The following is a 13,215-nucleotide window of genomic DNA, read 5'->3' as shown; positions in this document are numbered from 1 at the left end:
CGGCTGTATCTGACCATGCCTACTGATATGCTGTACAGTGCTGTTCACAACATTGACCCTCTACTATAAACATTGTTGATGAATGGTGGCTGACATGTTCAACGTTTGTTATAAAGAACATCATCTTTGCCAGAAACCAATTATACTAATTACTGATTTTGTATCATATGAAGCGCCATCTGTTGGTCATTTTGAGCACTTTTTTTGGTTTCAATAAAACCCCATGTCATTTCAAGCATGTTTCTTAAGATTGGATTCCATCAGGAATTTTGTGCACCACGACCACACAACAAGCATTGCAAGCAAGGGAAACTCCAGCATTGGGCGTATAAATTTGAAACCGATTTTCATAATTGCTTATGGATCAGTTTGAATCGTACCCGACAGATGTCATTTTCTTCATGAGAAACACCTATGTTTGAAGCTATATTTGTGCATGATTATATGAGTCCACTAAACTTAGTCTTGCATTGAATATGATCAGTCTGTGAGTGAAATCGATAGGCAATAGCAAAAGACGGATTCAAATTTGTACAACCAATGCTGGAGTTTCCCTTGTTTGCAGTATTTCAAGCATCTGTGTGAGTTTCTGTCTCTCTACTTACATTATTCCGTGAAGTACTGAATTTTCAAATGTTAACATACATTTGGGTCACTCTGCTAAAGCCGGCCGCTGTGACCGAGCGGTTCTATGCTCTTCAGTCCGAAACCACGCGGTTGCTACGGTCGCAGGTTCGAATCCTGCCTCGGGCATGGATGTGTGTGATGTCCTTAGGTTAGTTAGATTTGAGTAGTTGTAAGTCTAGGGGACTGATGACCTCAGATATTAAGTCCCATAGTGCTTACAGCCATTTGAACTATTTGAACCACTCTGATCATTCCTCTAGAAACCGAAAGTAGTGAATTGTCTACAAACTGAATGAAGATATATGAAGGACAGCTTAATCCACGGACTATATTTCTTCTAAATAGCTATCCCCCTCTCTCTTACTTAAAAATAAAGAGTACATACAGCACAACTGAAATTGTCAGTATTTAAAATTCAGGCTTTCTTCGAAAATTATTGATGTGTAACGTGAAAGGGAGGGATTTTGCAGTAAAAATTAAAGAAAAATACAGATCGATCATATGGCAGTAGAAAACGTAATTTCCAATAAAAGGCAAAACAAAAATTGCAAAACAAACAAACATCGCTTCAATACTTACTCGAACTTATATAAAACATATTTTTGTTATTTATAAACTTGTTTCACGCTTAATAATAACAGGCAACACTCGCCTTTGATCATCTACGTCTACATGGATACTCTGCAAATCACACTCAACTGTCTGCCAGCGGGTTCATCGAACCACCTTCACAATAATTCTCTATTATTCCAAATTCGAACAGCGTGCGGAAAAAACGTACACCTATATCTTTCCATGTGAGCTCTGATTTCCATGATTGTTTTATTATGAAGATCGTTTGTTCCTATGTAGGTCGACGTCAACAAAATATTTTTGCATTCGGAGGAGAAAGTTGATGACTAAAATTTCGTGAGAATATTCCACCACAACGAAAAACGCCTTTGTTTTAATGATGTTCACCCCAAATCCTGCATCATGTCAGCGACACTCTCTCCCCTATTTCCCAGTAACACAAACCGTGCTGCACTTCTTTGAACTTTACGATATGAAGATGGTATCTGTTGTTTCTTACATACCCGAAAGATCAGATTCCATCTTCATATAGATAAGGCTAACCGGCCAATGATTCTTCTTCAGTGCGGATGCACTCACATTGTCCGAATTCTTACGGGAATCGGTAGATTGACTACCGCGAGTAATGAGTATAGTAGGCAGGGACAATACAAATGTAGTGTGTGGACAATAAGTTGGGAATGTGCGTCTCTCGGGGAGAGTGCCAGAGATAAGTCCCTGCAGTCTCACTATCCACTGTGTACTCGGTGGCTCAGAAGGAAGTCGGCTTTCAGCCGTGATGCCGTGCGGACTGGCTCGGCGCGCCGAACAGCGCTCCGTAGGCGTTGTTTGTTCACCCTAACGTGCACGATTGCATCGATGTATTGCCTTGCAGTACCGGTACCGACCCCCCATGGCGTTCTCATATCAACAAGCTACTATCAAACTAACGTTCAACGCATCGTACACGAGACTGAAGGCCCATAAAATTGAACGGTATCTTCGAGAGATCATGCTCATAGAACCGCAAGAACTGATAGGCATTCATTTGTGTATTGTATCTAGCACAGTGTACCTCGAACTGATTGACGAAGCGGCCTGCGACAGACTCCTCCAACGATCTGCAAACGGCTTTCGCTCCTGCCACACAGACGGTAATGTGAGCGTGGTAGGAGTTGACCATGCTGGTCTGGGGTGCATACCGTGCGCATCTTTGAACTACCGTTCGAAGTTCCTGCGAACCTTGTCGTTGATGCGCTGCGGCCATATGGCACAGTTCTGAGCCACACAGAGGGGAAATGGAATACATTCGAAACGTACCCTGTCCTTAACGGGGCACGGCAAGTGCGCATAGAACTTAAGAAGCACGTTCCATCATATGTTTTCGTTGGCGACTGCCGCGCAGTTGTGTCTGCAGCGCCACCTCGTTCAGGTGCCCCGCAATGAACTTCCCCAACGATCCACGATCACCTCTCTCCCGCTAACGTATGTCGAGGCGGCACGACATGATGTGACGGATGGTCAAAACCTGCAACCACCTCAAGCCGCTGCGAGCTCCTTTGAAGAGTCACGCCGACGACGACGACACCGCAGCCAGACGGTGCAGAGATTCCTGCAGCCTCTGCCCACCGCGGCGTCGCGGGCACCCAGCCGCCGTCACTGTCGGGATCGGACACAGGGATTCCCGATGACCGAGACAGTGTCGAGCCCCACCCTCCAGTGGATGTAGAATCTCGGACCGACAAGTAAAAATCACCCAAGCGATACAGGGACAGAAATGTGAGAATGGCGGAAGACATCGACTCCGTTGACGCGCCTACAGTGGTAACGAATTCCAGCGGCCTCATTCACCAGAAGGCGCCTGACGATAAGGAACACTCTCTTATATCTGGTGGCCATGAAAACGAGGCGCATCTGGTCGACTTCCAAAATGTGGGCTCCTGTGAAAGTGGCCACCCACCACTCACCTCCCAATCCTCTCTTGGTGACTGGACAGACGAGATGGAGGCCGATGATGCACAGCACACATCGATACCTCCTCCAGAGCCCATGGCTGACATTGAGCCCTGAGGGCTCTACCAGTCAAGGGATCATACGGCACAGTAATGCACGCCATGTGGCTGGATGGCTGTGTGGTGTGCGAGCTTACCGTGGGCTTGCCCAGCACACCGCCTCCGCCACTTGGTATGTCTCAATCATGCCGTGTGGGAACAGCCAATGTCAGTGGTGTCCACTCCACTGTCAAGACCCGCATGTTACACGACATGATCAGAACGGCAGACATGAACATTGCCCTTCTACAGGAGGTCCGTCCCGAGCTGCGTTTAGACGTGTATGGCTATACCACCTACAGCCTACCCTTAGGTGATGGCATAGACGCGACGGACGTGACATACTTGCCGAACGGGCGAGGCATCGCTCTCACACTTGGCGCAGTCCGCCTCGTTAACGTCTACGCTCCCTCCGGTACATGGCACCGCGGTGACAGGCATGTCTTCTATTCGGAGGAGGTAACCCCACTTTTGCATGGAACTGTGGGGCATTACATAGTGGGCGGCGATTTTAACAGTGTTTTGCGGCCCGAGGACCAGATACCGTATTACGTCCCAAGCCCGGCTCTACGAGCACTGGTACGTGACCTCGCCCTCCACGACATATGGCTGTCACATCATGGGAACCAGCGCGGATATACGCACTTTACCAGCCATTCTGCCAGTCGTCTGGACCGGATATACGTCTCGCGCACCCTCCGCACAGCAACCCGTGATGCAGAACTCTGGCCGACGGCCTTCACGGATCATCTCGCGTACATCTGCACTATCACCTTACCCCGACAACACACAAGACGCAGCAGAGGCCCGTGGACGCTGAACGTCGCCCTCCTTTGCGAGAATGAGTGTCAGCAAGCAGTTACTGACACGTGGCGTCGTTGTTTCAGGCGCCTGCCCGTGTATACTGCCACGTTGCTGAGATGTGTCAAACCTGCACTCCGCAAGCCCCTGATGGCCTACGGACGTGACAGATCGAACTGGCAAAGGATAACATCGGAATTTTACCATACAGCGTTACGTGAGCTGGCGACGCAACCGCCATTTCCCGAACGTCAGATGTCAGTAAAACGCATCAAAGCTCGTCTACTTCGCATCAGGGCAGAGCAGCTAGATGGTGTCCGCATCCGTGCCCGAGTGCAGGACTGCATCCCCAACGAAACGGCATCAGTCTGTCACAATATGTGCGAAAGGCGCCACCGCAAACGTCAGCTCATTACGGCGGTAAACACGGAGGAGGGCGGCCGCGCAGTGACACAAACCGACATAGCGCAAACGTTCGTCCGACACTATGGGACCTTGTATATGGAAGATCCGCGAATTCTACCCCACTTTTTATCACCTTATGGGCGACAAGTGGCTCCAAACGTTTCAAGAACTGGTCCGCCCTGATTTCGCTGTCCCCTCGGAATTCACAGACGGCATCTTGATCCCAGTACAGAAACCGAATGGTGGTTGTCGGTGGCAGGACTTTCGCCCACTCAGACATCTCAACAATGACTTCAAGATCTTTAGCCCGCATCCCCCGCGCGCGTCTCCACACCGCTGTCGGGAAAGCCATTCACACCGATCAGACATGTTTGGGTGGTGACAGCAACATTCATATAGCGTTGGGAGCATACCGCAACGTAATAGCTTTGACGGCGACCTGCAAAATACGAGGCGCCATTGTCGCCGTCAATTTTGACCACTAATTTGACCGCGTCGACCACGGCTTCCTACGTGCAGTTTTGGAACACATGGACCTCTCTCCAGAGTCAGCACAGGTAGTCCTTCGACTGGTCCACGGAGCGCGCTCCCGCATGATGGTCAACGGTTACCAGTCTGGTCACACTGTTGTTGGATGGTCAGTGCGACAAGGGTGCCCCTTGTCGGGTACATTATTTGCGGCAGCACTTGAACCAGCTTTACATGGTCTACGGCAGCGATTAACAGGCATTTCCATGCGATAAGTGACCTTTCGTTGTGGTGCATTCGCCGATGATGTGGTGTTCCTGGCCAGATCAGAGGACGAAATACATATGGCGCTTCAGTGGCTACGCCAGTACAGGGCGGTCGCTGGGAGCGTCAACATGAAGTAGACAAAATACATAGATGTCGGAGGGGGGACTTTCCCACGCAACGGCGGTGCCATTTGACAAGCAGCCCTTGCTCATGTTCTATAGCGATGTTCTCCGCACGGCGGCGGCAACGTACCGCCGCCTCCTACACCATACACGCGCTCTGCTGCAGGACAACAAATTGCGTCGCATGGATATGCTCCTCAGAACACGTTATGTCAACACATATCTTGTCTCCAAACTGAACTATTTTGTGCATGTCCTTCTCTTGCCGTTTACTATGGCCGACAGATTTCAAGCAGCACATGGACATTTCGTGAGCGCCGGCCTTGTTTTTAAAGTCCGATACGCCCCCGCCGGCACTGCCGCAGTTAGCGGGTGGTATCGGTTTAATTCATGTCTATAACCGTGCGCGATCGCTTTATCTCAGCATTATGTGTCGCACGTGGACCTCTGCCCACGCCACTCTGACGGGCACCCTGATAGCGGAAGAGGCACCACACTCTGTGCACTCCCCGCTTTCTGTAGGACACATTTCACCGTCACTCGCCCACATCAGAAAGTTCTTTATTGACCTCAGCTACTTACGGCCAGACCTTCCGACGACACGGATGCCCAGCACGAAAGACTATTATCTCCTCTATCAACAGCAGCAGCCTATCAATGGGGTCGCACACAGACATTCTGAAGTTGCCTGGAACACGGTGTGGCGAGCAGTATACACGCTTTTCCTACCTACGACGGTGCGCTCATTGTGGTTCGTGGTTGTGAATGGGAAGTTCGCTCCTGGTCAAAGGCTACATCCCATTCATCTGTCGGACGACCCCTCGTGTCCAACATGCTCAGTCGTCGACTCGTATACTTTCCACCGACCAGGACGAACGCCGTGAACTGGCGAAAAGGCATGGCCCTTTACAATATATTTTGCGATGCTCACAAATGCACACTCGACTTTTGGTCCCTACTGATGACGACACATGCAGCTTTCAGCCGCCACCCGAAGTACAGAACCCGTTTTGCAAATTATTTAGGTTCATTATTTGCGGATTCTCCTGGTCACTGGAGCGTTCCGGATATGAGACGCTGAAAATGAAGAAGAATCGTCGAGCTTACTGATCCTCTACGGACGGAATAGGGGACGGGGAACCCTCCCAACAGGCGAGAAGACGACTCGGACGCTCGGCTACGCAGTTGTAAGATCTTTTATAATGAAACAAAAATAAATCCATAAATACAATTTAAAAAATAAAAATAAAAAAGAAATTTAAAAATTATAAAAATTAAACAAATAATAAATAAAACAACATAGACAATCCTGCTACATCCTCTCCCTGATCCTTCGATCCTAGAAAACGTTGCTTGAGCATGGCGGCGGTATGGCCAGGCCTCGGTTCCTTATAAAAGAAAAAGGAGAAGGATACCGATAGAGCGTCTGCCATGTAAACAGGAGATCCCAAGTTCGAGTCCCGGGCGGGGCACACATTTTCAACTGTCTCTGTTGATATTTATCAACGTCTGTAAGCATTTAAAGGTCTCGATTCCATTGTAATTTCATTATTTGAACATTTTCGATGTACTCCGTTAATCCTATCAGATAAGGATCCCACACCGCGCAACAGTACTCCAAAAGAGGAAGGACAAGCGTAGTGTAGGCAATCTCTTTAGTAGATCTGTCGCATTTTAGTGTCCGCCTTCCCCACATTATTTTCTCTGTGTTCTTTCCAATTTAAGTTGTTCCTAATTGTAATTCTCAGGTATTTAGTCGAATTTACGGCATTTAGATTTGACTGATTTATCATGTAACCGAGGTTTAACGGATTCCTTTTAGCACTCATGTGGATGACCACACACTTTTCATTATTTGGAGTCAATTGCCAATATTCGCACTATACAGATATCTTTTCTAAACCGTTTTGCAATTAGTTTTGACCTTCTAGACGGTAAACCAGCATCATCTGCAAAGACAGCTGCTCAGATTGTCTTCTAAACCGTTTATACAGGGTGGTCCATTGATAGTGACCGGGCCAAATATCTCACGAAATAAGCATCAAACGAAAAAACCACAAAGAACGAAACTCGTCTAGCTTGAAGGGGGAAACCAGATGGCGCTATGATTGGCCTGCTAGACGGCGCTGTCATAGGTCAAATGGATATCAGCTGCGTTTTATTAAATAGGAACCCCCATTTTTGTTATATATTCGTGTAGTACGTAAAGAAATATGAATGTTTTAGTTGGACCGCATTTTTCGCTTTGTGATAGGTGGCGCTGTAATAGTCACAAACGTATAAGTACGTGGTATCACGTAACATTCCGCCAGTGCGATATTTGCTTCGTGTTACATTACCCGTGTTAAAATGGACCATTTACCAATTGCGGAAAAGGTCGATATCGTGTTGATGTGTGGCTATTGTGATCAAAATGCCCAACAGGCGTGTGCTATATATGCTGCTCGGTATCCCGGATGACATCATTCAAGTGTCCGGACCGTTCGCCGGATAGTTGAGCTATTTACGGAAACAGGAAGTATTCAGCCACATGTGAAAAGTCAACCACGACCTGCAACAAATGATGATGCCCAAGTAGGTGTTTTAGCTGCTGTCGTGGCTAATCCGCACATCAGTAGCAGACAAATTGCGCGAGAATCTGGAATCTCAAAAACGTCGCTGTTGAGAATGCTACAACAACATCGACTGCACCCGTACCATATTTTTATGCACCAGGAATTGCATAGCGACGACTCTTAACGTCGTGTACAGTTCTGCCACTGGGCACAAGAGAAATTACGGGACGATGACAGATTTCTTGCACGCGTTCTATTTAGCGATGAAGCGTCATTCACCAACAGCGGTAACGTAATATGCACTATTGGGCAACGGAAGATCCACAATGGCTGCGACAAGTGGGACATCAGCGACCTTGGCGGGTTAATGTATGGTGCGGCATTATGGGAGGAAGGATAATTGGCCCCCATTTTATCGATGGCAATCTAAATGGTGCAACGTATGCTGATTTCCTGCGTAATGTTCAACCGATGTTACTACAAGATGTTTCAGTTCGTGACAGAATGGCGATGTACTTCTAACATGATGGATGTCCGGCACATAGGTCGCGTGCGGTTGAAGCGGTACTGAATAGTATATTTCATGACAGGTGGATTGGTCGTCGTAGCACCATACCATGGCCCGCACGTTCACCGGATCTGACGTCCCCGGATTTCTTTCTGTGGGGAAAGTTGAAGGATATTTGCTATCACGATCCACCGACAACGCCTGACAACATGCGTCAGCGCATTGTCAGTGCATGTGCGAACATTACGGAAGGCGAACTACTCGTTGTTGAGAGGAATGTCGTTACACGTATTGCCAAATGCATTGAGGTTGAGGGACATCATTTTGAGCATTTGTTGCATTAATGTGGTATTTACAGGTAATCACGCTGTAACAGCATGCGTTCTGATAAGTTCACAAAGGTACATGTGTCACATTGGAACAACCGAAATAAAATGTTCAAACGTACCTACATTCTGTATCTTAATTTAAAAAACCTACCTGTTACCAACTGTTCGTCTAAAATTGTGAGCCATATGTTTGTGACTATTACAGCGTCATCTATCACAAAGCGAAAAAAGTGGTCCAACTGCAACAATCATATTTCTTTACGTACTACACGAAAATGAAATAAAAGTGGGGGTTCCTATTTAAAAAAACGCAGCTGATATCCGTTTGACCTATGGCTGCGTCATCTAGCGGGCCAATCATAGCGCCATCTGGTTTCCCCTTCAAGCTAGACAAGTTTCGTTCTTTGTAGTTTTTTAGTTTGACGCTTATTGCGTGAGATATTTGGCCCAGTCACGATCAATGGACCACCCTGTATAGATAAGATAACAAAGAACGTTCTACTGAGTACAAACCAGCAACAATGATCATACAGTTTTTTATGTTTGTGCGTGTATACTGTACTTGAATAAAAAGTAACTGTTTCAGTTACATAAAAGCGCACAAGTTACGCGATCAACTAATTTTTATTACGTACAAGACAATTTATATTTTGTAAGGACATAAAATACGCAATGGACTAACACTGAACTATGTGCGATTATAATTGTGCGCCAAACAAACAGAAAACAAAGATAACTCGTTAGCTCCCAGTTTTTCTCTCACACATTCACTTATATTTCCTTCCCTACCAATGCCACTAGTTCTACTGATAATCCTAACAATTACTGCCATTTATGTACTGTACCAAAACTATCGAATCGTAGTTTGGTAAAGCGCAACTCTAAGTGAAACCATTCATATTTGGAGAGTAGGTGGTAACATTGACTTAGCTGACGTGGCAGCGGAGACTAGTTTCATCCGGTTGTTTCATTCGACTGAAAAAAAAGACTGAACGGAAAAACAATTGATTCAGCAATCGGTTGCTGAAACCAGGCATGAAAATCTAATAGAAGATTGCTATTTTTTAGCACATTAAGTGCAATAGATTTACTAATTTAAGAAATAATTATCATATAGATGTTCTGAGTAAGTGGAAGACTTCCAAAAATATATGATATTGCACAAGGCTCTCTGCTTGCCAGAGTTTTCAAGTTAGTCCATGCTCACATTCAGGTGTTATTTCCACGCAACTGATCTATTGATTATCTTTACACCACTGTCACGGACAGCGAGTAACGATTTTGTCGTAATTTCAAAATCTTAATATTCTTTGAGTTTTGCAAGACCGTTCTGAAACGGCCTTTTGAACTTTTTGTATCACCATGTAGTCAATAAGATGAAGAAGATACGCACGAAAACGGCTGAAATCGGTCCAGTGCCAGCTCGCGACTAACGCACAAGGACATGTGTTACCGGCATGTGGCATGTGGCATCTCGTGATACGTGTCCGCCGGGAACAGAAAACGCAGTGTAATTTGGCACTTTCAGTGGGACATACTGGCAGTGGAGGACTCGGGAGAAGTTTGTCGGTATTCATTTGTTCCTGTATTGATTCGCTTCCGCTCAGTGCTTAACCTTATTTGCAAACAATACCTTTTGCAGTAGCAATTTGCAGTAGCAATTTGCAGTAGAATTTGTAGTTAGTAGCAAACAAGACCTCAGTCTTGGCTGTGCAGTCGCTATAAAGCGGTCGTTACCTCTTGTGTCAAATGTGCATCCATAGAAACACTGATGATTATTTGCTTTGTATGCTGTCTGCCCTGCAGACGTGGTGTATGGGGGTGTATTCTCCCTCCAACATTCCCACCTCGCATAGCGCCAAGTATTATTGTGCGTAGTTTTACGGCAGCGTAAGACAGATTTACTGATGGGTGTAATTTTTTACTAGGGCAGACGCAAGGAGGGAGCTCGCATATCATTATAATATACAGGGGAAGCAGCTGAGACACCCCATCCCAAATACATTGTCCAGTCAGATTAATGTGAAACTTCCCTAACAGATTAAAACTATGTGCCAGACCGAAACTCGAACTCGGGACCTTTGCCTTTCGCGGCCAAGTGCTCTACCATCTGAGCTACCCAAGCACGACTCACGCCCCGTCCTCACAGTTTTGCTTCCTCCAGTACCTCGTCTCCTACCTTCCAAACTTCACAGAAGCTCTTCTGCGAGCCTCGCAGAACTAGCACTTCTGGAAGAAAGGATATTGCGGAGACATGGCTTAGCCACAGCCTAGGGGACGTTTCCAGAATGATATTTTCACTCTGCAGCGGAGTGTGCGCTGATATGAAACTTTCCTGATAGATTAAAACTGTGTGCCGGACCGAGACTCGAAATCGGGACCTTTGCCTTTCGCGGGCAAGTGTTGTACCAACTGAGCCACCCAAGCACGACTGACGACCTGTCCTCACAGCTTCAGTTCTGCCAGTACCTCGTCTCCTACCTTCCATACTTCACAGATATCAGCGCGCACTCCGATGCAGAGTGAAAATCTCATTCTGGAAACATCCCATAGGCTGTGGCTAAGCCATGTCTCCGCAATATCCTTTCTTCCAGTAGTGCTAGTTCCGCAAGGTTCGCAGAAGAGAATATGTGAAGTTTGGAAGGTAGGAGACGATGTACTGGCAGAATTGAAGCTGCGAGGACGGGTCGTGAGTCTTGCTTGGGTAGCTCAGTTGGTAGAGCACTTGCCCGCGAAAGGCAAAGGTCGTGAGTTCGAGTCTCGGTCCGGTGCAGAGTTCTAATCTGTCAGGAAAGTTTCACATCGGCGCACATTCCGCTGCAGAGTGAAAATCTCATTCTGGGCACATTAATGTGACCACCTGTCAAAAGCCTGAACAACAACTTTTACAGTGCAGACCCCCCCGAGCCGTGCACGAAGAGAGCCAATGAGATTCTGAAAGGTACCGACAGGGATGAGGATCGATGCCCGCTCTACGTTCTCGTATGAGGATCCATGGTGCGAACAGCCAAATCGAGGTTGTCCCACAAATTCTCGATTGGCTTTAAATCCGGGTACTCTAGTGTCCAGGGGAGTGGGGTAAACTCATCCTGCTGCTCGTCTAACCACGCACGAACACACATTGGATTGTGCTGCTGACATATGCCATCGCGCCAAGAAAAAAACAAGCTGCATTTAATGGTGGAAATTGTCCCCAAGAATAAATGCATACTTGTGTTGACCCACTGTGCCTTCCTGAACGACGAGATCATCCAGAGAATGCCGTCTGGTCCGGATCCTTCCGCTGGCTGTTGCAGCGCGTTTGCTTTCAGTCGTTTCACTCCGCACGCGCCAATGGCCATCTGTCGTATGAGACATAAAACGTGAGTCATATGACAAGGCCACCTGTCGCCACTCAATGGAGGTGCAGTTGCGGTTTTGCCTTGCAAATTCCAGCTTTGGTTGCCGATGAGCACCAGCCAGCCTGAATGTGCACGAACCAGGCACCTGCTGCGGTCGCTCATACGCAGCTACAGTCGCTGCACGGTCGTTGAGAAGACATTGCTGGTAGCCCGTTGGTTCACGGTGGCGGTCAGATGGTCAACAGTTTCACATCTATTCGCGAACACACGTGCCCGCAGCCGTTGTTCGCCCCTGTTATCTATGCCCCGTGGTGAACCAAAATTGCCTCGGCACCGATTTTGAATAACGCCATTTTGCCGTGCACGTTATGCATCAAGCACGACGTCACGCGAACAGTTTACCAACTTAACCGTTTCGTAAACGCTTCCACCCTTGGCCCGGAATCCAATGACAATGCCCTGTTGAACGCCAGATAAATTTCTCCGATTCTGCATTACGACAACGTCTGTTTTCCGCATCCCCTGACACGCTTTATATTTCCTCCGCTACTAGTGCTGCTGCCACTTACCGTCTGTGAGTGGTTATTGCACATTGACGTTGGATATAGGTAATGGTCTCGTTAATCTGAATGGACAGTGTGTACTTGGAGCGATTCAATTTATAGGTTTGCATTTTCTCTAACTCTATAGCGTGTAAGTAGGCTGTTTATGTTGGTAGTGCCACGTACTGCTCTGTATGAAAATCGCTGACTGCGCTGTGTGCAGTCTGTGGCTGGTTGGACTCTTTGCTGGACTATTCTCTTGTGTAGTGTTGGGAAATTGGATGTGAACAGCGCGTAACGTTGTGCAGTTGGAGGTGAGCCGCCAGCAGTGGTGGATGTGGAGAGAGAGATGCCAGAGTTTTGAGCGGACGATCTAGACGTGTGTCCACCAGAAAAAGGAAATTTGGTTAATTATATATATATATAGAATTAAAAAATCAATCCTACTGGAAACCAATCCATCTTGGTAGAACCAAAGACAACGTGGAGATATCTTGTTTAGCATTCGCGGACGACTTGGCCATACTTGCAGATGATGAAGAAATCGCCACCAAACAAATAGAGATCCTTAAGGAATGCGCGGATAAAGTAGGTTTACAAATTTCGTTTCAAAAGACAGAATTTTTCTGTACGAAATTCCATATACA

The sequence above is a fragment of the Schistocerca americana genome, chromosome 2, assembly GCF_021461395.2.
Source record: "Schistocerca americana isolate TAMUIC-IGC-003095 chromosome 2, iqSchAmer2.1, whole genome shotgun sequence".
Taxonomy (NCBI): Eukaryota; Metazoa; Arthropoda; class Insecta; order Orthoptera; family Acrididae; genus Schistocerca; species Schistocerca americana.
This window is presented reverse-complemented; position numbering follows the sequence as displayed.